This window comes from Falco naumanni, chromosome 9, assembly GCF_017639655.2.
Source record: "Falco naumanni isolate bFalNau1 chromosome 9, bFalNau1.pat, whole genome shotgun sequence".
Classification (NCBI taxonomy): domain Eukaryota; kingdom Metazoa; phylum Chordata; class Aves; order Falconiformes; family Falconidae; genus Falco; species Falco naumanni.
This window is the reverse complement of record NC_054062.1, coordinates 1,898,047-1,918,967: the sequence shown is the minus strand read 5'-3', so window position 1 is coordinate 1,918,967 and position 20,921 is coordinate 1,898,047. Positions and strand designations below refer to the sequence as shown.

At 44.0% G+C, this 20,921-nt stretch overlaps 1 long non-coding RNA gene across 1 annotated transcript; it reads right to left on the bottom strand.

The window, feature by feature from the left end:
• Positions 1–1,790: 1,790 nt before the first annotated feature.
• LOC121094318 lies at positions 1,791–19,982 on the bottom strand. Its single transcript, XR_005829807.1, has 3 exons — positions 19,923–19,982; positions 5,514–5,713; positions 1,791–5,001 (listed from the first exon to the last, which is right to left on the bottom strand). It is a non-coding gene; the product is annotated as an uncharacterized LOC121094318 (long non-coding RNA).
• Positions 19,983–20,921: the final 939 nt, after the last annotated feature.

Genomic DNA, 20,921 nt, shown 5'->3' with positions numbered 1-20,921 from the left:
ACAACCCACAGGTCACATCTGTAGCACAGCCTGTAAGGGCAGGACCAAAATCAGCTATTTTAGGCTCAGAAGGCACCTTTGTGGGAGCCAGGCTTAGGGATAGGGTCCCTCCATCCACAATCCTGTTTTGCAGCGGATAAAATCCTCCTGCGTGGTCGTCTGTCAAATGTAGTTGAACCTTCTTCCCCTTACACTTCTGTAGTAATAAATCCCGTCATCTCATGCTGACAATTGATTTTGCATGTGTAACTAACAGGTGTGGCAGGAAAAGGGTAAAGTGTCATCCTCTGGGTCTAGACGTGAATTTCAAGGCTGCCTTCAGCTATAAACAGTTATTGATTATTCGCTTGGAAAGTCAAAGCCAGAGAGGGATGATGCAGGCTATATAAACCTTGGCAGGATGCTGGCTATAGATGCTGGGTTGCCCTCATCACACTGGTTTGACGGCATCTGAGTATGTGCTGATCTTTGACCTTGACCTTACAATAACTGAGGAGAGGTCTTGGACTCCATCACAACAAAGCAGCAGCTTTGCCCGAGTGCAGTAGGAGATGGAAATGCACCCACCCACCCCTCTTTCGGTTCCTCCTGTTGTTTGTGGTCCTTAACAAAATTACAAAAGACAATCACCTGGCTGTTGTACTGCTTAATGCTGGTTGTCATCTCTGTTTGAGGTTGTTGATTGTCATCAGGAAGGCTGTGGCTGCCTCTGCCTCTTAACGTTAGGATTTATCACATCAAATGTCATCATATTTTTAGTTCTTATTTTCAAGGGATTTCAGCTCTAACTACATCATCTGGGGAGGGGGAAAGAAAGTGTATTTTGCATGAATGAAACTGCCTGGAAGCTCTCCTAAGGGCTTTAAATTTTAGAAACAATGCCAGATTAAAGAAACAGCTCCCTAAGCAGCAGAACCGATGAAGCTGGGCAAATGAAGGATTTATGTCTCAGGACTCAGCCCCTTTAAGATTCCTGATATCTAATAAGGGCTGAGCTAACACTGCAGCCTGGGGTTGTTGTTAGAGCTCCTCCTCTCCTACATCCATCTGGTGTCATGCAGTCCACAGGAATTTAAATTTTTTGAGAGCTTGACCCATCTGCCAAGTTTGCTTGACATAAGCCAGCAGGTTTGGAGGTCGTTACGTGGGGTCTGATAGGTGCCTGGACACTGTATCACAGACATCTCAATCCCCTAGGAAACTAAACTCAACTCTTGGGTTCAGTCTCTACAACCTCCCACTGTGCCGAGTCTCCTTGAACGACGCACAGCGAGCATGCCCCGCTCCTGCAAAGTGCCAGCACGCTCAGTTTGTGCCAGGGCCGAACAGGTACCCATCCTGCAGGCACCACTCCCTGTTAGCACCGTGCCCTGTTCATGGAGCAAATGACACTTGTGCGGCTTGGGAAAGGCGATCCATACAAGCTGAATCTGCAGGGCATGCTCAGTAGGGCTGTCTCTGTCGCTGGGGACGAGCAAGATGACAGATGTTATATGAGGCCATGGCTGAGAGAGGAGAGAAGCAATATATATGTATATCTATCAAACAGCCTGGCGTGTGCAACTAATAACACCAGAGACTAGATCAGTTTTACTAATGCTTATTTCTGCCATTTCCTTGGGTTTTTTTATATTCCCTTTAGCTTGGAGTATGTAAATAGACTGATTACCTGCTTCTCGATTCCGTTTCCAAAACACCACCTTTGCATTGCTTTCGCTAGGGAAGAAAATAATTGATGGTGTAAAACCAGTTATATATCTTTTTATTATTATTTGATGGCAGCATTTCCATCATTGTTACGATTGATCAAGCCTTTAAATCCTGTTCAAAACCTACATCTTTCCTCAGTTCCTGCCACTGTCCATGTAAGTACTAGGAGTTCATATCCAGCAATTCTTTTCTCCTTCTTCCTGCCTATTCCTTTGACAGGGGCTGTCAGAAGAGGTTTCCATCTGCTTTCCAGATCTGAGTAACCGGTTCATTATAAAGTCAACATGACAGGTTGTGGAAAATAGAATGAACACCTTTCCATAACCACTGTATTTATGCAAAGAGAGATCAGTCTTCAGTGGAGCTGCTTATTTTTGCAGATGTCCCTGAGCTGGGAAAACAGCGTGGACCAGAGACGGTAAAAGGATTTTTGTTGTCAGTGGTGTAGAAGATTGCAGCTCCAGGGGAAAAAAAAAAAAAAAAAAGTCAGACATTAAAAAATAAAGTGCATGTTAGAAAAATTTGAAGAGATTAGAGAGAAAGCATCTGATCTAAATGGGCACGAGCAGTCGAGTCCTCAGACAGCTGTCTCAGTTTGCCTAGCTTTGAGTTTAAGATAATTGAGGTTTCATCAGTCTGAGAGCCTTGGGGAAAAAAAAATAAAAAATAGACAAGGGAGAGACAAGTTCTGAGACTCAGAGGTCTCCACTTGCAGGGACAAGGTTCTGGTGAGGTCAGGTGGATTTGGGATCCCCTACCAGGCACTTTAATTAGAGACAGTTACATCTCTATTAGGAAGCACCTTCCTTTTGTAATGTGGCTGTAACATCCTGAGCCAACATTTGCCTTGAAAAGGGTGGCTAAGAAAATGTACGTCTGTGGGCAGGCTGTGGAAAAACCGGCAAAAGAAAGAGATTTCATCTTCCTCTTATCTCAGTAGGTTCTTGCTGGCAAGGCCCTTCTCATCTCTCTAGGGCAACAGCGCAGTGACCACTGCAGAGCAAAGTCCACAAACAGCTTGAATCCATTTTGCCAGAAACAACACAGGTTAATAAAAGTCATACTAAAATCGCACACATAGGCCTGATGTTGGGACCCGCTTCTCTGTCAGCAGACTTTGCTCACATGTGAATTAGAGGTTAGCACGTAGGTAAAGAGAGTTTGTCTTTCTTGCTTTGAAGCATCCCTCCAAACTCAGTGAGCAGAGAGTAAGATGCAAAGAGAATTGCTCACATTTTTCAGAAGCAGAGAAGCACCTAGTATCTAGCAGAATTGGTGCCCTAAGCATGCTGAGCACACACTGAAGCTGAAGATCCAGCTGCCTGCAGAGCGCATTGCACCACCGGAACAGGACCCTGGTTATTCAGAGGGTGTGAGGTTCAACATACAGTGAAATCTCAATTTCACAGGGATTTCACAGCTGAAAACATTCTCCCAATACAAATAAATATAGAAGAGTTAAATCCGTGCATCAAGCACAATGCACACTTACAGAATGATTCCCCCAAAGCGGAGGGAGGGTCTGTGCACCCACCATGGAGTGAAGCTACAGTGAGAAAGATGGCTCAGCAGGATAGCCCACATTTCAATAAGGCTATCACTTTTTTTCTGGACCCATCTCAAGTTGTTTATATCTGAAATTGACACATTTTATTGGGTCTAAGTAGTATCATAAAAACAATAAAAAGCAGCCCTGACATTTTCTCCTCCCCTGCTGTCTCAGCCGCTGCAGCCCTGACCTTCTCCTGTCTGTATCCAGTCCATATTTCAAAGGAGAAGAACCTCAAAAACTTTTTTTTGCTCTCCAAAGTTTGATGCTGTTTGAAATATTGGAAGACCTTTTTCGGGGAGAGAATGACCATAAAAAGTGCTACTTCTTCAGCAACTCCAAAGTTTTGCTTCATTTTAAAAAGAAGTAAAAGGAGATCTTAACCAGAAAAGAAGGGGAAATGTGTGTGGTAGGAACATTATCTATCTCAAGAAAACTAGTGTGGTTGGCTCGTGAAATTAGGCTTTTATCACTTCAGAACATGACTATCTTTATCACGTATACTTGATCAAGCACAAAAGGTTTTAGCTAGTGCATAATAACTTCTAATTCTCCCTGTCCTAAATCCCTTAGGAATGGAGAAATCAGCTCCACTGACCATATCCATGTACTTTAAAATCTGTCCGGTACCAGTATGTCTCTGATGGCATCAGATAAGGTGAGTCACAGAGAGGGTTAGCGCTGCAAACAGGCACCATCCGACCGCCGGCGTGGTCTGGGGCACAGTGAAGGGTGGTTATGTTTAGCAAGTGTCCACTGGGTCTCTTATCCTCCAACACAGAAGAGCTTGATGCATGGGGAGCACCAGGGTGGACATGAAACCCAGGTCATTGGTAGCAGTTCCTCAGCAGCAGATCCACCCACAGCCACACACCATAAGGGAAAAGCAGTCACCTGAGACCCATTACTACACCTGCAGGAGGTCGCCGTTGTTATTCTCCCCTTTCAGCACCTTATACGGGTTACAACCCCTCTGAGATCCTCTGGCCAGCAGGATCCTGCACACGGGGCCAGAAAGCATGAGGCGATCCCAAGCATTGTGCTGTGCCTGGCGGCCTTAACCAGCCAAGAGGATCAGCGTTCAGCCTCCTGAAATTATTCACGGTGCCTCAGCTGCACAGTTTTCTTCTTCGCTCCCTCTCCTAAATATACTGCATAGTGAGAGGAATCTAGTTTACTCCAAATGCACAAACGGCTGCATTTCAGCAGTTTATGAAGCAAGCCTTCTCATCTCAAACCTGTAGGTCTGCTGGTAACACCTGTAAAACACTTTGAAACACCTTGAAATAAGTATGTTGTGCAGCGACATAACATTGTCCTTTAATTCTTTTAAATCTGTTTCTTTGCACCAGGTTTGCACTGGTCCCTAACAAAGCCCTTTAAAGGGTTAAATCAATAAAGCAAAGAGGATGCCCATAGGCAGCCAGTTCATTTCCCCGTATCAAAGATATTTATACTTTCCCTGTGTCTGAGTTATTGTGATAAATATGTTGAGGTTGTATTATTAGTAAGATAGTTGCAATCTCATGGAACTACTTGCTGTAATACAGAATTCATGAGCTCCTGGCAACAGACTGCATTAAACCACTTAACAGAGGTCACTTCTCCAAAGTTTAGACATTTACATTCTAACCAGCAGCCTGGCTGCAAGCAGCGATTTATCTGCAGTGACTCAGCCACCAGCTGCAGGCTGCCGGGGTGCTGGAGACAGTGGCTGTGTTACTGGAACACCTCACGATGACCTGCAGGACAAAGCAGAGAGGAAGAGTTAGTTCACACAGACCTGAAAGTGACATTTTATTCCTCTTCTTTAGCAAAATAATAAGCTGTATCCACAAGGTTAGAATAGCTATTTAATATGGTCTCCAAAAATAGGAGCAGAGCAAAGCAAAGATGCTGTAAAGAAGCCACAGGTACTGAGACTTGCAAAGACTGTATCAGGTTTTTCTTAAATCAGCATCTTCAGGGACTGCAGCAGTAGCTGGTGCACCAGAAACAGAGCCAATAGTGCCACCTGCTCCTCTCCAGGCCAGGAGTCAGTCCTGAACCAGCTCCCTGAAACAAAGACCACCTTGGGAACCCACCTGCAGCCTTGACTGGCAAAAGGAGCTACTAAAGCAAGAGCGTAAAAAGAGTCTCCATTTTGCTCATGGATTTAGCAGGAAGATTCAGACACAGGCACAAATATACAAACACACACATCAGTGGTCAAAGAAATGAAGACTACAGATTGATAGTGGCTTTGATGACTTACACAAGAGCGTGCATTTCTCTCTGCCAGCAGTTTTCATTCCCTGGTCCCCAGCCGTAGGTGTCCCAGCTGGGAGAGACTCTTCAGTGGATGAGTTTTCCCCAAAGACCACTGCCAGATGTGTCCCCTCTGGGTATGACTGCTCACAATCTGCATCCTGAGCATCGCTCCCACACAGCCTCTGGCTGCAAGGTCTAAGCCTCCTCCAAAGTTGCAAAGATAGGATTTTTTTTATATATAAAATTAAATTAAATTAAATTTAAAAAAAAAAAGAGAGAGATCTGTTTATTGGGGAAAGAAGAATTATGGGGAAGAGAGTAGTAATAAAACACCATTTTGAAGTCTGGGCATTTTTTTTAAAGCAAAGGATTAGTTCATGAAAATGCAACTGAGTAAATAATAGGTTAGTCCATCACATAAACACATTCCAAAAATAACTTCATTGGATCTAAAACATCTATAGTAGCTTGACCTATTTATTATTTTAACATATACATATAGTTACAACGGATTTATTAAAACCTTATATCTCATAATCTGCCTGATCAAACTCAGATAAATGGTATTTTGAACATCTTGTTAACAAGCAATTAATCGCAGCTCCTGAGTGCAGCAAAGAAGCGATTTTGATATTAGCTTTTCTTGGTGGCATAGGTAATGCGTTCTCCAGAGCTCTCAAGCCCTTCTTGATATCAGTAGAAGTCAGGTGTGGTATGTAGAGATGCCTCCCTTCACGCAAAAAGAAATCTCATAAAAATACCTGTGATACATATCAGCATGAAAACCCCCAGCCAGTTCTCCTGGCACATTCTGACTTCCATGATCTGCACCCAACTACTTTATTGCTAATATCCCACTTCCCAGCATCACTTTGGTTTGAATATGTCCAACTTAATGGATGACCTGTGCATTCCTGATTCAGTCTTCTCCAGGTAATGTATACCAAAAATGCCAGTCTGGGTAAGATACAGAAAGGCAATTTATTTCTAGGATCAAATGATACTGTGGTGTGCAGGGCAAACCCCTGTTGCCTTAATCCCCACATACTGCTACCAAAACACTGGCTTGATGCAAACATATTACTTAAGGTTTTCATTCCCCCTTTTGGGGTTTTTCTGTGTTTTTTGTTTTGGGGTTTTTTTTAATGAAACCGCCTAGCAGTCTCCATTCTGTGTTCTAATACTGTAAATAATTGATCACACTGATAAAACATTTTGGCTGCAACAAAGCTAACATTTACTCTCAATATCTTCAAAATCAATCAGAGTAACACTAAGGGGCTCAGTGTGATCCACTTTCACAGGGGCCATTAAACGATCATTGTGGTCCGGGCATTTGTTTGAATAAATTGTTTGTGTTTGTTATCATTTCTTAGTAAAACTAATTAAGGAACTAATTGATTGGTTTGTTGTTCTACTAATTAACTCCATATGGTGTACATCTCCATGGAGATACTGTATGAGTTATTGAAACTTCAGTGATTTAATGCGTCACTATTGGATACGGGGACAATTCTTTAAATCTAAGTATTCTTTCTATTCAGGTCTCCTTTTCAGATGTGTTTTCTGTCTCTTGCATCTCTCTTTTTGGTTATAAACATCCTATGCAACCAACTATATAAAAAAAAGCAAACTGAAAGAGAAGCCAGTCAAACAAGATGGAGATGTGGACAGTTACCATGGGAGGGCTTCATTCTGTGAATGCATGAGGAAGATGTTCGCAACTTTGCTTCTTAGCTTTTTTCATAGCTTTAAACTAGTGAAAGTAAAATCTTTAGGTTTACTCAGTAGCCAACAGAACAAGGTAGGTTCCTTAACTCAGTAATTCAACAGCATCCCAGCTCCTCCTCCAGCTTCTAGACGAGCCATCTTTTATCTACGTCAATAGCCAAGAAAGATTAGCACATAGAGCAGTCCTTCAAGAAATCTGAGTGCCCTCAACCATCACTAAAATCAGAACCTGTGTAAACAAGTCTCAGAAAAGTAGTTAGTGGTGCTATTTATGTTATTCTAGAGGCAACACCTTCTCCTGGGATTCAGAAGATACAGGTTCAAATTGCACCTTTGCCACAGTCTCTTCATGCTTTATATTATGTCTGTACAGATCCACCATATGGTACCTAAAGATCCTGAGCATCTGTGTAGCACAAGTTGTTCATGTTCTTGTGACAAGGAACCTGATCCTCTCCATCCCTAGCTATTTTTACCCATTGCAAGTCACAATCTGATGCCTGCTCTTGGGTCGCAATGGTAAAAATTGAATCCAGGACCTCTGATTTTAAAAAGCATTAGGTTTGTATCTCAACCATCTCTAAAGTTTAAGGCAGAGCCATCATTCTATCAGACTAAATCAGCGCAATTATCCCTTCTATTGAGAACAAGGAAGCAGTTGCTAGAACAGCCCTGTGGTCAGCTCACAAAGACTCAGGTTTTACACACCAAACAGCACACACTGAAAATTAGGTTCAAAAACTAATTTGTACTCCAAAGAATTTTTTGGTGAATAAATAAACACAGCATGGGGTAAATACGCAGAGCTCTCTTTGGCGGCTGGCTTTGATGAGAGTGGCTGGATAAATCCCTTCAAATTTCATCTGTAGTTGAGCTTAACGATGATGAGAGACTGGACTGGACATAGAAGAATTGCCGTAGTATTTCAAGGTTTCAAGCTGTCTAGCTCAGATATAGAGGGCTGAGTGCATAAGCACCATGTTAAAATGACTTCCCTGGGGTCTGCGCTTGATGATGCGAGAAAGCTTTTGAGTTCCAGTGATCCTGAAAGCCACACTGGCAGGCACTTTAACTTCCAGTAGAGACACCTATGTCTGCAAGAAGGCAGATGAAAAGACATCTACTGGTCCACTGAGTTTACAGTGGAGCACCTGGTCAAAAAACAAGTTTGCATGCTTACTCATATCCTGAGCAAGAAAAGGAATTACGTCCAGAATGCTAAAAGCCTCGGTGAGACTTCTCTGTAGCCTGTTCTCCCAGGCTACAGATTTTTTTTCCACTATATCCAACCATTTAGGGAGTTCTCCCACCGCCAGGTGAGAACTTGATTATGGATTTTTTTTGTCTTTTTCCCTAAAGAAATGAAGATCATACACTCTGTTTGTCTGTTCATCTCCTAAAAACAACAATGCTGGAACATGCTGGCCATTTTAAAGCCAGCTGGCCAGAAAGGTAAAGCACTTCAAAACATACCGAACTCCTATAGATTTTTTGAAGATAGGTGGCTGATTAGAAGGCTGAGACTCTAGCTGTGACTTGAAGAATATCTGGAATATGAGGTCAACTATACAATTAGGTACAAGAGAATTTGTCTACAGCAGAGACACTCTGAAGCTCTCAGCTACGAGGCTTCCACAGTGACTCACAGCACCTTGGACATCACAGAGACCAACACACGCAGTATGGGAAACTAGGCACTCCTCTGCTCTGCCTTTCCAACCGTATCTGCAGTGTTTCCAGATCACTCTCCAATTCCTTTCATGGCAGGAAAACTAGCAACAGAAGTTCAACCCCAAGCACATTCTAAAAACTCAAAATCCTGAAATATTTGTCAGTTGGTATGTGTGTCTACATATATGTATGTACACATACACTTGTAAACACAAAATCTCAGGCTTCTCAAGCTGGGTTTATGTTTTGGAAGCTTTAGGAGTGTAGTCTGACTTAGGATTCAAATGCTAGGGGCTGGCATTGTTGGACGTTGGATTTTGCATCCCTGAGACCATTTGTTCCTGAAGCAGCCATATTATCTGGGACTCGGGCAGGGGAGTGAGAAGCAAACACTAACTCTGACAGATGGGAGGACTTGTCTCGGGGTGGTGTCTTCTCCAGTGCACTTGCCTGTCATCAGTGGCTATTCTTCCCACCTTTCAGTCTTCCGAGATCCAACAACAAACCCACCAGGGCAGCAACAAACGCAGCCAGCCCACTCCCTCCTCAATTCCACCTTAATCTAGTCTGCTTAGGTAAGGAAAGGTCCAGAACCACCAGGACACTGCCTGGAGGCTGATGCAGAGAGACAGAGAGATAGAAAGAAAAACAGGGACTAGGAGAATACTTTTTTTCTTCCTTGTACTCTTTAGTATTCAGCCCTGACCTATTTTAGCCTTAAGCATTGCGTTGTGACTGATGATTGCTCTCCTCTGGCCTTTGTTTTCAGCTTTCAGATTGTTGATGTATTACAGAAATGATGTTGTCTGAAGCACCTCGGCTGATCACCGAGGCAGCAATCAGCTCACCCTTCGATGAGCCATTGAGACAGCCAGGCGAGCAGCCGCATTAGCCTGTCAATTTTGGCTCTTCGAACAGTTAGAACAATTTTGGTGAATTACAAGCAATAGAAAATCACTTTAGCTGCTCATTAGCTGGGAGACAGGAACGATGATAAATGCTTAGGGACTTTGAAAAGGCTTATGCACACACAGCCTCCCTCCACAGCAAGGTCCGTTTAACCCTTGCGCTGCTCGGATAGTACGGGTAGTTACAAGCCAGCTACCTACTAGGCTCTGCTCATGAACTGGCAAAAAACCCCCCTCTCCAGCAGAAGCCAAAGCTTCCAGAATGAAGCATCTGTGGGATTTGAGACTCCATATCTTCCACTGGAAGGTAACTGAAAAAGTAACTCCATCTCACAGTTGTGAGCAATAGGCTGTTACCTTCTATGCAAGGGGGAAACAAGCACAACAAATTTTTGCAGGAACATTGCACAAAGATGGTGTTTTCCATGATCTGGAAACACAATGACTTCAGCAGGCTTATTTTATTCTACCCACACACACATGATCCATGCTTCAGATGCACAAAAGCATGTACTGGACAATGGAGTGGAAAGATGTATGGGAGTGATGTGATTACACTGCTTAAGGTTGCTTTCTCCTGTGGAAGGAGACCACTGTAATTACTAACAAGGAATACAAAGGCCTCTCGGTGTAACAGTTTTGTGAGGACAGGAGGTCCTGTATCAGTATTGCAAGCTGCTGACAATGCAGGCAAGGGCATGTTGCAATGCCCTATACACAGGTTTTGGAGGTTTGGTATTAATAGTTATGGGAAAGTAACTCAATTATAGTACTTGAACCAGCAGTTTCAGCCTGGGATCCTCGCACAGGTCATATCTCTCAGACCCAGGCGAATTACTAGATAAATAGGAGAGGAAAGGATGGGAGAAAAAGGCAGCAGTAGGGGAAATTCTGATAATATAAATGTAGAGCTGCAATAATCTCGGTACTCAGATACTCTTAAGTCATTCACTCACTGGAAGCTACTCAAACATTGCGGTGATAAACCTTGTACAAGAACCTGGAAAGAAGGAAGCTGGAGTGACCTTCTAAAGGATGAGTAGTTTTGGAAATGAGGAAAAATGGACCCCGATTTCATCAGGAGTACGTAAGGCTGCTAAAGACATCCTAGCAGTCTGGGCCCAGTTTTGAATTGGAATACTACTGTGGTGGTGGCACCTCACCTGTCTAACACACATCACCTTGACTTAATAGATAACGACTGCGCGAGAGGCAACCATGAACGAGGCCATCTATACAGCTCACCGTACAAAGCGCCAGGTATCTGTGATGAGGAAGCTTATTGTGAGGACTGAATAATTCAGATCTGGCCCTAAAATTCTGAGCATTCATGGACTGAGCTGAACCTCTGAGCACTTTGTCTCTTGTCCGTTGCTATTTTAGGCAGCGTGCTGAAGGACTGGTTCCTCCCGCCATGTCATTGAGAATGACAAAGCCTCTTTACAGCATTCAGGGGAATTGGATGGATGAAGGACAGGCAGGACAAAGAAGCTGATATTTTGAGGAGCTTCCTTTATTCAGATCAGGTCTTTTAACTTGCCCTCATGCCTTTGTTCTGCTGATTTAATGATTCCTTCCTCCACGCCTCCCCTCTATTTCCATTTGTGTGGATCAACCACAGCAGCAGGAAACCCTTTAATTGGCAAAAACATTTGCTCAGCTGAAGAGGTCTGCAGGTAAAGGAGCACATCCAATGATGTCCTTTAGGCATGTAGGAGAAGGAATTGCCATATCTTCTCTACTGGCATTCACAGGACTGTTTTCTACTCTTTGGGTCTGGATTCTGAGATATCCATAACTGGTAAAAGAGGCATTGCTGCTCCGTTTCTCTCTTTTCATCAGGGAAAGGAGGATGGCACAGGAAAGGAAGCTGGCCTGGGAACAGGGAACTGAACTGGGGTCTCCTGGTTTAACTGCAAGCTTGCTGTTGGTCTCCCAGTAAACTCCTTGACTGCAACACTTAGGCATTGCTTGGAAAGTGCTGCAATACATAAGACTTGCCAAACTAAGTCCATTAACTTCCAGTCAAGCTTAAGCTCTAATTTAATATATCACTCCGAAGACATCACTTGGACATCTAAATCATTAAAGCCATATGGTTTTTAACAATCTCAGACCTTTCCCTTTACAAACCTGGCCCTTAGAGTGACTTATTCAGAGGTCACCCTCTGAGACATAACAGCAACAGCACTTCTGTACCAACTGGAGTGATGTGAGATTGCTGTGCTGAAGCCTGAGGCACCAGGGTGCTCCTGTGGGGCACAAACACTGCAGGTTTTGATCTGCAGTTCTTGAACTGTGGTCCATGGGCTGCAGACAGCACTCTGAAACTGATCTCTCTGTTTAGAGTGTAACACCTTTCATGAGATAAGCCTGCGCCACTTTTGCCACCAAGGCAAAAGGCCACCCAGAAAACTGATAAACTCAGATAAATAAGAGACAAGATTATGCTTTGGAGATTGATAACTCTGTGACAATCAAAAGTAAGGCAATGGGATACACCTGGAAGACAAACTGCCAGGAGAGCTCACTAGCCAACATAGTGAGGCAACTGACACACAGAGGAAAGGGATACACAAGATAACTTGATAACTCAAATAACTGATGGACTGAGACAACTTTATGCTTTGGTTGATTAATACACTGAGGTGCCATAAAAAGAAGCAAACTTGCTACATTAGTCCATCTAATACAGAGATGTGACAGATGCATCAAGAATATTGATGTATCAGGACACAACAAGACCTCCAGTTGAGCTGGTGTTCATGTCTATAATTGTTACTTTCCAATTCTGCATTCAGATGGACAGAAGCCTGTAGGAGAATATCAAACTTCCACTAAGACCTTTTTAAATAATAATTACTCCATAGCAGTGCTGTGAAATCTGTTATTAACCTGAGGCCAAAGGCCACTTTGTTAATCAGTCAGGGCTCATATTCTATCAAAAGAAGCTAGGGCTGATTGCTGGTCTAATCATAGGGTGACAGCAACTGTCAGACATGACATCTCTACTAGAATAAAAACAACCCTAAGGGCCCAACTTTGCTGAGGGAGTTACAGACAGTGGCTATTCTGCAGAGGGATTTTGGGTTGGACATGGCAAAGTGACACTTCCATACCACATACACATGGTGATCCTTGGGTTCCCAGCGGGACATGCCCCTACCTCAAGTCTACAGGTAGGAGAGGACCAGCTCTGCAGGGTAACAGCATAGCAAACAGCAAGCCATGCGTGTCCGCTCACACGCACACCCTTCCACTGGCTTTCAGCGCCTGGTACGCTCTTTGCTACTGAGCGAGGAGTGCAACAAAAGCAGAAATCAGTGGCATGCTCCCCCTCAACCGGTTCCTTTGCCTTATGCAGCTGAGAAGAAATTCCCTTCTTTGCCAACAGTCAGCAGAAACCCTATGGATAGCTCAGGTCCCAGGCAAGCTCTTGCCAAAAAAGGGAAAAGACAGCACAAGAGCGCAGAACGAGGTGGGAACACGTAGGAGGGAAAGGCAAGAGTACAGTGCCTGAGAACTGTGAGGGGACAGAGTTATTGAAAAGCAAGAATGGGGGAATTGGGCTGGAGGGAGGCAGCTGAGTTGTAAAGGCACATAGGCATGCAAGCGAAGGAGGGAATGAACTAAGCTGCTCTATTATAAAGCAGTTTTTGCCCTTCAGCCAACAGTTGCCACCTGCTCTGAGCAAGCTCCACCCTAGGTTCATCAAGCAGGGACTCTGAAGGGAAGCTGCAGCAGCTCCAGGTTCTTTACTTTCAGCTGCTTTATTGAAATTCTCTCCATCTCCCCTCATCTTCTGCTTGTATTACTGGATTATTGAGTCTCATATTCATCTGTCTCTAAAAGATTAAACTGTCCCCTGGAAAAGGCCATCACGTCCTGGAGGAGGAGATCCCATTTCCACTCCATCCCCCAAGAAATAGTCTCTGCAAAGTTTTTCAGGTTGATAAGTTCCCATCGTTATAAGAAATCTTCTGGCTGGAAATGAGAGTAAAGCCTAAGCGACAGATGCCAGAAGGTTTCTATCCCCCATGGCACAAAACTTTGTCTGCATCTGAAAGGGAGAGTGGGGAAACAAGGCGTCACTGCCACCCCCGGCTCAGCATCTTTGTAGGCTCCATAGGGCAGGGCTGACTTGCTGAGATGCAAACTGCAGGAAGGAAGGGATAAATACAGCTGCAAGGCACAGAGGTTTGGGGACTGCTTCCCATGGCTTTTAAAAAAGGAAGCAGCAGGTACCTCGCATGACACGTGCAGGGATCACAGGGACTTAGCCACACCGCTTGTTTTGTCTCCCCAGGAGCTGGAGTTTTAGCCACGCTTGTCTTCTTGCTCTGTATTCCTGACCTTTCCCTCGAGACTCTCTGTAGCCTCCAGTCTCTGCCTCCTATTCACAACAGCAGTTTCCTTCCCATTGCTCAGGTCCAGTCCCAGTCAGTCATCCCTGGCCTCCCCTTTTCCCTCCCTTCCCAGGCCACACACAGCCATACCAAGATGCATGTAAATCTCAGGGGTTGGGATTTTTTTTTTCCCCTTCTCAGATCTAGACATTTCCTTACACTCTCACTAGCATCTTCATCTTATCCCCATTCCTGAGAGCATAAAATTCACACCCCACCCCTTGCCTGGCAGGTGTATTACCAAGATGCCACTGACAACCCTCTGCACCCCACCTGCTACACTCGGCTCTCCTGCTTCACCTCCACATCTCCCCCGAGCACTTCCAGGGTCACAGCCAAGTGCTTCTTTCCTCAAACTGTTTCAGCTGCTCAGTGATGTTCCCACGTCCAGCGCGGTGCAGGAGGGAGCACTGCTTCCCTTCCCCATAAGCATGTCTTCACAGACAGGGCAGAACACCAGAAAGAGCAAGGCACTCTCATGGTGTTCCCCCATCTGCTTTGCCAGCAAGCAGTGAGGCCAAAAACCAACCACAGCCTTCAAGCCGCACTTGAACTACTCCTCTGCTATCAGTCTTAGTGCCACGATGACATATGCAAAGCAACACCCACCCTCCATAGCTGCCCCACCGTAAGCCACAAATCCAACTAATTAAAAGCCAGGCTTATCCACATCCCAACAAACAGCGCGGTGCATCTCTGCACTTGCTTGGAGCGAAATGCTAGAAGTGCACGACAGCAGGCTGTCGCTGTGACTTATTACTTTGTCATACTGTAAATATTATACAGGCCATATGGATTTTCAATACCTGAGCACCACACTGCCATTAATATCAAATGTAATAAGATATTATATACATGACAATCATAGAAAGAAATTGCAAAGCTCAGAAACTGCCTGATGGAGCTATGCACGGTTTGTTTTTGCCATGAAAAAGTCAGAGGAAGCCATAATGAATCATTTAGCTGACGAATTTTATCTCTTTTTCTGTTTGCAAACTATCTGCCAGCAGATTGTCATTTTCTCAAATGTGTCCATTATTTGGAATTCGTCAGTGGACAATCACTTATGTGTCTAATCATGGGCCATTTCTGAAGGATTTGTTGTGGGTGTGCATCACACTAAACATGAGCTGATTTGAGCAATTCCCCAGGTCCCGTGGCAAGGCTTTCTTTCCTGACTGGATGAGATGGTTTGGAAGCCACTGTGGATATTAAAGACTGTGCATCAGAAATCTACTTAACACGCCTTGGCAATACTCTCTGAAAAACAGCCAGGAGTGGGTCTGTACCATACCTGGACCGCTCTATTGCAGCTGCCGTTAGCAGGTCAGAGCTACCTGGCTGCTGGGGGGGATGATACCACCGGTGGGCTTCTCTGACCTTGCTCTGCACCATCCAGCCTGGCTGCAGCACTGAGATCAAGGGCACCGTTTGCCCTTGCAGGCATTGAAACCCCCACTGAAGTCCCCACAACACCGGCTGCTGCCCTGGCTAACGAGGCTGAGATTTTCTACCATAACCTCCTCAATCCAGGGGACTCAGTGGCAAGGAGTTGCCCTGAGTTTAGGCCAGCAGGACCAGTATTAACCTGGAAAACCATTGCTTTCTTTCCCGAGGATACTTTTCCTTGTTGAAAGGAACAAATTGCAAGAACCTGATAGAAAGCATCTGCCTTTCCACATCCTCCTTATTCCTTTCGCATGGCCATGCCGGCTGATGATAATATAAAGGCAGTGCCCTCGGAGTATATGTAGTTTATAGGAAGCTTTGCACTGACCATTTGCATAATGGACTACACTCCCTAGTGCACAGTGCGACGTGAATAGCTTACACACATTTTATTAGAGATTTAATAAAGTGCCTTTCACAAGAGGCACAGCACAGTGCCGAACAGGAAAAACAAGCTACTTACAAAGCACACGGGTAAGCACATAAAGCAAGAATAAAGGGAGGTAAGGCAGGGTGGGGCAAAAGTATAAAAGAACTTAAGTTTTAAATGAGTTAACGAGCCCATGATATGACTGTCTGAGAGGAAATTCCTACCAGGTTGCAGACCACAAGGCAAAAAGCTCAGTGGGGAATTTGAAACCAGTGACAACACAGCCGCCAAGAATAAATCTGACAGCAAATGCACAGAGGAAACCTAGTGCCTGAGCGGTAGCAATAATGATAACAACTCCCGTTCATCTTTATCAGGTGCCTCCTAGCTGTAGCTGTCAGAAGGATTTATAAAGAAGATAGGCTTTCCCCATTTTATACGCTGGGAAACTGAGGCACAGAGAGATGGAGTGACCTTGTCCCAAATGATCAGTGGGGAATCCAGGAGGAGAACCATGTCTTACGACACCCGGATCAGTTCTTTGTGGTCTGTGCCGACAGTTCCCGAACTGGCAATTGGACAACCTGTAACTTACAAGGCTGCAGTAGGTCACCTGCTGAAGGAAACGTGTCATCTATAACTTATTTTCATTTAAAAGTTTGACCCTGGAGAAACACTGGAGACCGCAGAGGATCTGAGGTCCTAAATATCTGCAACAACTGCATTAAGCCAGACAATTTCTCAGCAGGACACGGAAACAGTCAAATAAACAACAAACTTTCTGTATGTCTCAGATGGGATCATTTTGTTTCCCTTACAACTGCTGGGCAGATATGGGCAGCTCTGAGTGTGTCTAATTGATTTGCTCTCCTGGCAGAGCTGCGGGTGCGGAGGGGAGGGCACAGGTTGTGTAGATACACTTGCATCTGGGGAAGAGAGGGAGAGAAATTGCCTTTTTGAAACCAGTTTCCCATGACAACGTTAGAATTGTACAAGATAAGGATAGTTCCCCCTCCATGAAATACAATAAAAATAAAATATAAAAAGAGAATGGCAACAAGGAGAAAAGCTTTTCAGTCATGTTAGAAAAGCTATTACAAGTAGCAGAACAAGCTTCACCATAGCATGGCAAGCTGTATACAGCTGCCCACAGTACAATCAGGTGCAGCTTGAGTGATCTGGGTTCTTCAATAAATCTGAAGCTAAGGCCAAACCTGAAAATATTTACAAAGCTTTCCGTGAACCATCCGCTATTGCCTGGCTCCATGAGATCTCTTTTTCTTCTTTCTGGCTCCACCTGTCTGACCTCTTCTGCAGCCTGCATTTGAGACACCCAAGAAATCAAACTTCTCCGGCAGTTTTCCGTCGCTGTGGCTGGTGTGGTCGCACACACCCCTCTTGTTTTATCATTCTTCTTCGCCGCTTTGTCTAAATCTTGCCTGTAGCATCACTAGGGAAAAGATCCATCCAAAAAATGCATGGTGCTACATTATTAAATCATAATAATTTCCAGAAGTGAAATCTGGAGTGGAAAAAATGTCTAAAAAAGATTTGTTTATATTGAAACTCTCCAGCTCTTTGCTTACCCTCCTGAGAAACATTTGGATAGAAATTGAGACAGACGAGACAACTTCTTCTGGGGAGATTTTAGGCTGAGTAGAAAGATGGAAGTGAAAGAATGCCTCCTCCCACCCCTGCGCTCCCAGCATCGACAAGGTTGTCTGCACACTCCAGCCCTTAAATGCCTCAGTTTCCCTGAGATAAACTGGTCCTATTGAATGCATTAAGATCACCATTCTGGATCTAAATAAAGGTGATTTGTAGGTAATAAAGTAACGTAGTCACCAATCAGCAGTCCTCTGGCAATGTGAGGGCTGCGACAGAGCCAGCCTGTGCCAGAAGTTCTGCTGGGGCTCAGTGAAATAAGAACAACTTCTGGAAATGTCGGATAAATAAAAGCAAGAGATCTTGATGACTAAGTTAATACATGAATGAAATAACAGTTTAGAGCTGAAAATGAAACGCAGATTTTTGTAGCTCAGAAACAGGAGACATCAGGGATGGATTTATCTTAAAATGGAAAGACACAGAATGACAGAACCTAAAAATAAAATCTCATTCTTAGCTGTGCTGAATAGTAAACGATTAGCAGCATCCAGTTGGAAACACCACTTGGGCCATGACAAATACACTGACAAAAAAATCAGCTGAAAACCTAGGAAAGTAGCACCAAGTCTGTACTCTGTCTGCATATAAACTAATGCTGAAACCACTAGGAAGTGTCAAGAGACCCCTGAGCAGAGGAAAGGATACAGAACTGAGCTGCACACAAAATTTCTTTAAAAATAATTGGAACAAGTAACGGCCCAAGAGGACCAGCCCGGGTGATACGCACCACAAATGGTGAGCACACAAGACCTGAAATAAACAGCTCGGAAACAATGCCAAGCTGAAAGCGTCTTTCCCGCGGGCCCAGCAGCATGGATCTGGAGAAATCAGTGGACTCGTAGCCAGTTTGTGAGCGGTGGTTAATCCCTGATCCTACGCACATTTACACAGAGGAGGAACCCAACACATGACACATCAAGGTTAAAACTGGCAATCAATAGCACAGCCTACCTTGGATATTCATTTGATAATGAGAAAATTTGCCTCTTCATGTGTCAATTTCCTCATATGTAAATTAAGAACTATGATTAGACACCAAGATAACGACACTTGGGCAAACCATGGATATTTTAAAGTTAATTTCCTTCTGCTACATACACCTGAATGCTAAAAGACAAATGGGTTCAGCCTGACGTTAATGAGAGCTGAGTACGAGCTTTAGGACAATACAGACTTGCTTTTCAGTGTTTACACAAATTTGTGAGCTATAAGGAAGGCACTGTCAGACAGCACCTCTCATTTTCCATTCAATAAAGCACAGAGTTGCCTTTTTGCAGACGATTGCAAGAGTGGGGTTTGGAGCAACCACCAGCTTTAAGGGGACTGTGGCTGAAACAAACACATTTAAACTGATCATGAGTTTCCTGACTATAAGTATCCTATTATTTAATAGAAGTTCTTAATGTATCCTTGGGGAAACTGGCATGCAGAGCAGGTCAACTCTCTAATTCATCAGTGATCAGAGGTGATATCGCATTTGTTTGTGATTAGGATAACTATTGATTGACCCTCTGCTTTGAAATGTGTTAAACAGCAATTTTCATACACTCTCAAAAATTATACTTGTAGCAGGACCTGAAAGAGAATTTACAAGACCACCTGCAAAATCCATCTTCTATTTCATTTTAGATGTGTATGAGCAATAAACAGCTATAATAGCACATAGACAAGACAACGTGTGGTGCTATCAGCCACTGAAATCCTGTTTCCTACATTAAAATTTTTAATTAATTACCAGTATACATTACCGAGTGAGAAAGCCTCTTACTAGAAAAGGTCACACTTCCCGCTACTTCATTTCACCCTGCCTGCCTGGCTGGGAATATTCACCACCTATCACAGCATCAAATGAGTTCCTACCCGTGTCATATTATTTACAAAACCTTTCACGCAGCTCCAATACGCTGGGACTGTGAGTGATAATAAACTCTATTCTGACATATCAACGGCTCAAGGAAATTTTCTATTGCAATTTTCAACACAAAATGAAACATCCTAGCAGGAGCCAAAGCTGGAGGAATCTGTTCTGAGAGGAATGATTTCAGGTAATTTATCATTATGAAATGAAAATGCAAAAGCCATTGAAGTCTCCCGAAAAGATACAAATAAACCCATGCTGTAAAGTCCATGATCAGTGAGGGTTTATATTCAGCAGTACTTGGTCCAATAAACATCGAGAAACTAAATCACTCTTCATATATTACAGTTACCTTTCAGGGTGTTAGGCAGGGAGCCTTGCATTGCGACTAGGACACAGTGCAACCTCCATGACATTTCCCTCCAGAGTTTCCCTCTGCTAACAATACCCTGAACAGTAAACTGGGGAACCGAACAGCGTACGTGGGGTCAAATGAGATATTGAACTACTGCTCCCAGAACTTGTCCATAGCATCTGTCACCCTAGATGTTGTGGAGTGCAAACACGGTTGGTGAATGTTTTCAGAAACAGTCAATTGGTCAAAGAGCATAGTCCCAAGAGGAAAAATTTACAGGATTATTGCATAATATTTTTATCACACATCTTGGACAACTGTGAGTGAAACAGAAGGTCTGCTAGGCTTGAACAAAATGTTTCTGTTTGACCTGAACATGAAATATGTTGCTTTACTGACTGGAGAATCCAAGATAGAAACCAGAAACTTTCTTGTAGAATTCTGATCAGGCTTCAGCATACTGCAGAGCTGGTGGACCTCCTGACACAAGCAAGTTTGGTTTGGACTTTGCAGCTTGCATGGCCATTCCAAAGAAGTGCTCAGAAAAAGCAAAGGTACTTGAACTCCCCTAAGGGCAGCAACAGAAGGCTCCTAATTCAGGGAGGAAACTCTTGTGTCCAAGAGCACTTTGTGGGAGAAGCGGACGTTATTGCCTGCATTCAAAACCTTGCAGAGTCAGCATGTCCTCACGGGTCCACCTCTGCTTCCTGAAGTTAGGCAGCTCCTCAGTCCCTTCATCAGCCTTTGGCTGGCAGCGGCTTGGGATCAGAACAGCAGATGGGTTTTGTAGGTGCCAAGGGAAAGGCACTTAGGAAAGGCAGCATGAAGATAACAAACTAAAAGACCTGGAGCTGTTACACGTCAAGAGTAACAGGCCTGAAAAGTGCTGCATGGAAAGTTGGAATTGCAAAAGTCATAGCAACTTCGGCTTGAGTTTCAGGGGTATGAAATTTCCACCCCTGTAACTTGTACTGCACCTGATCTGTCTCTAACCGG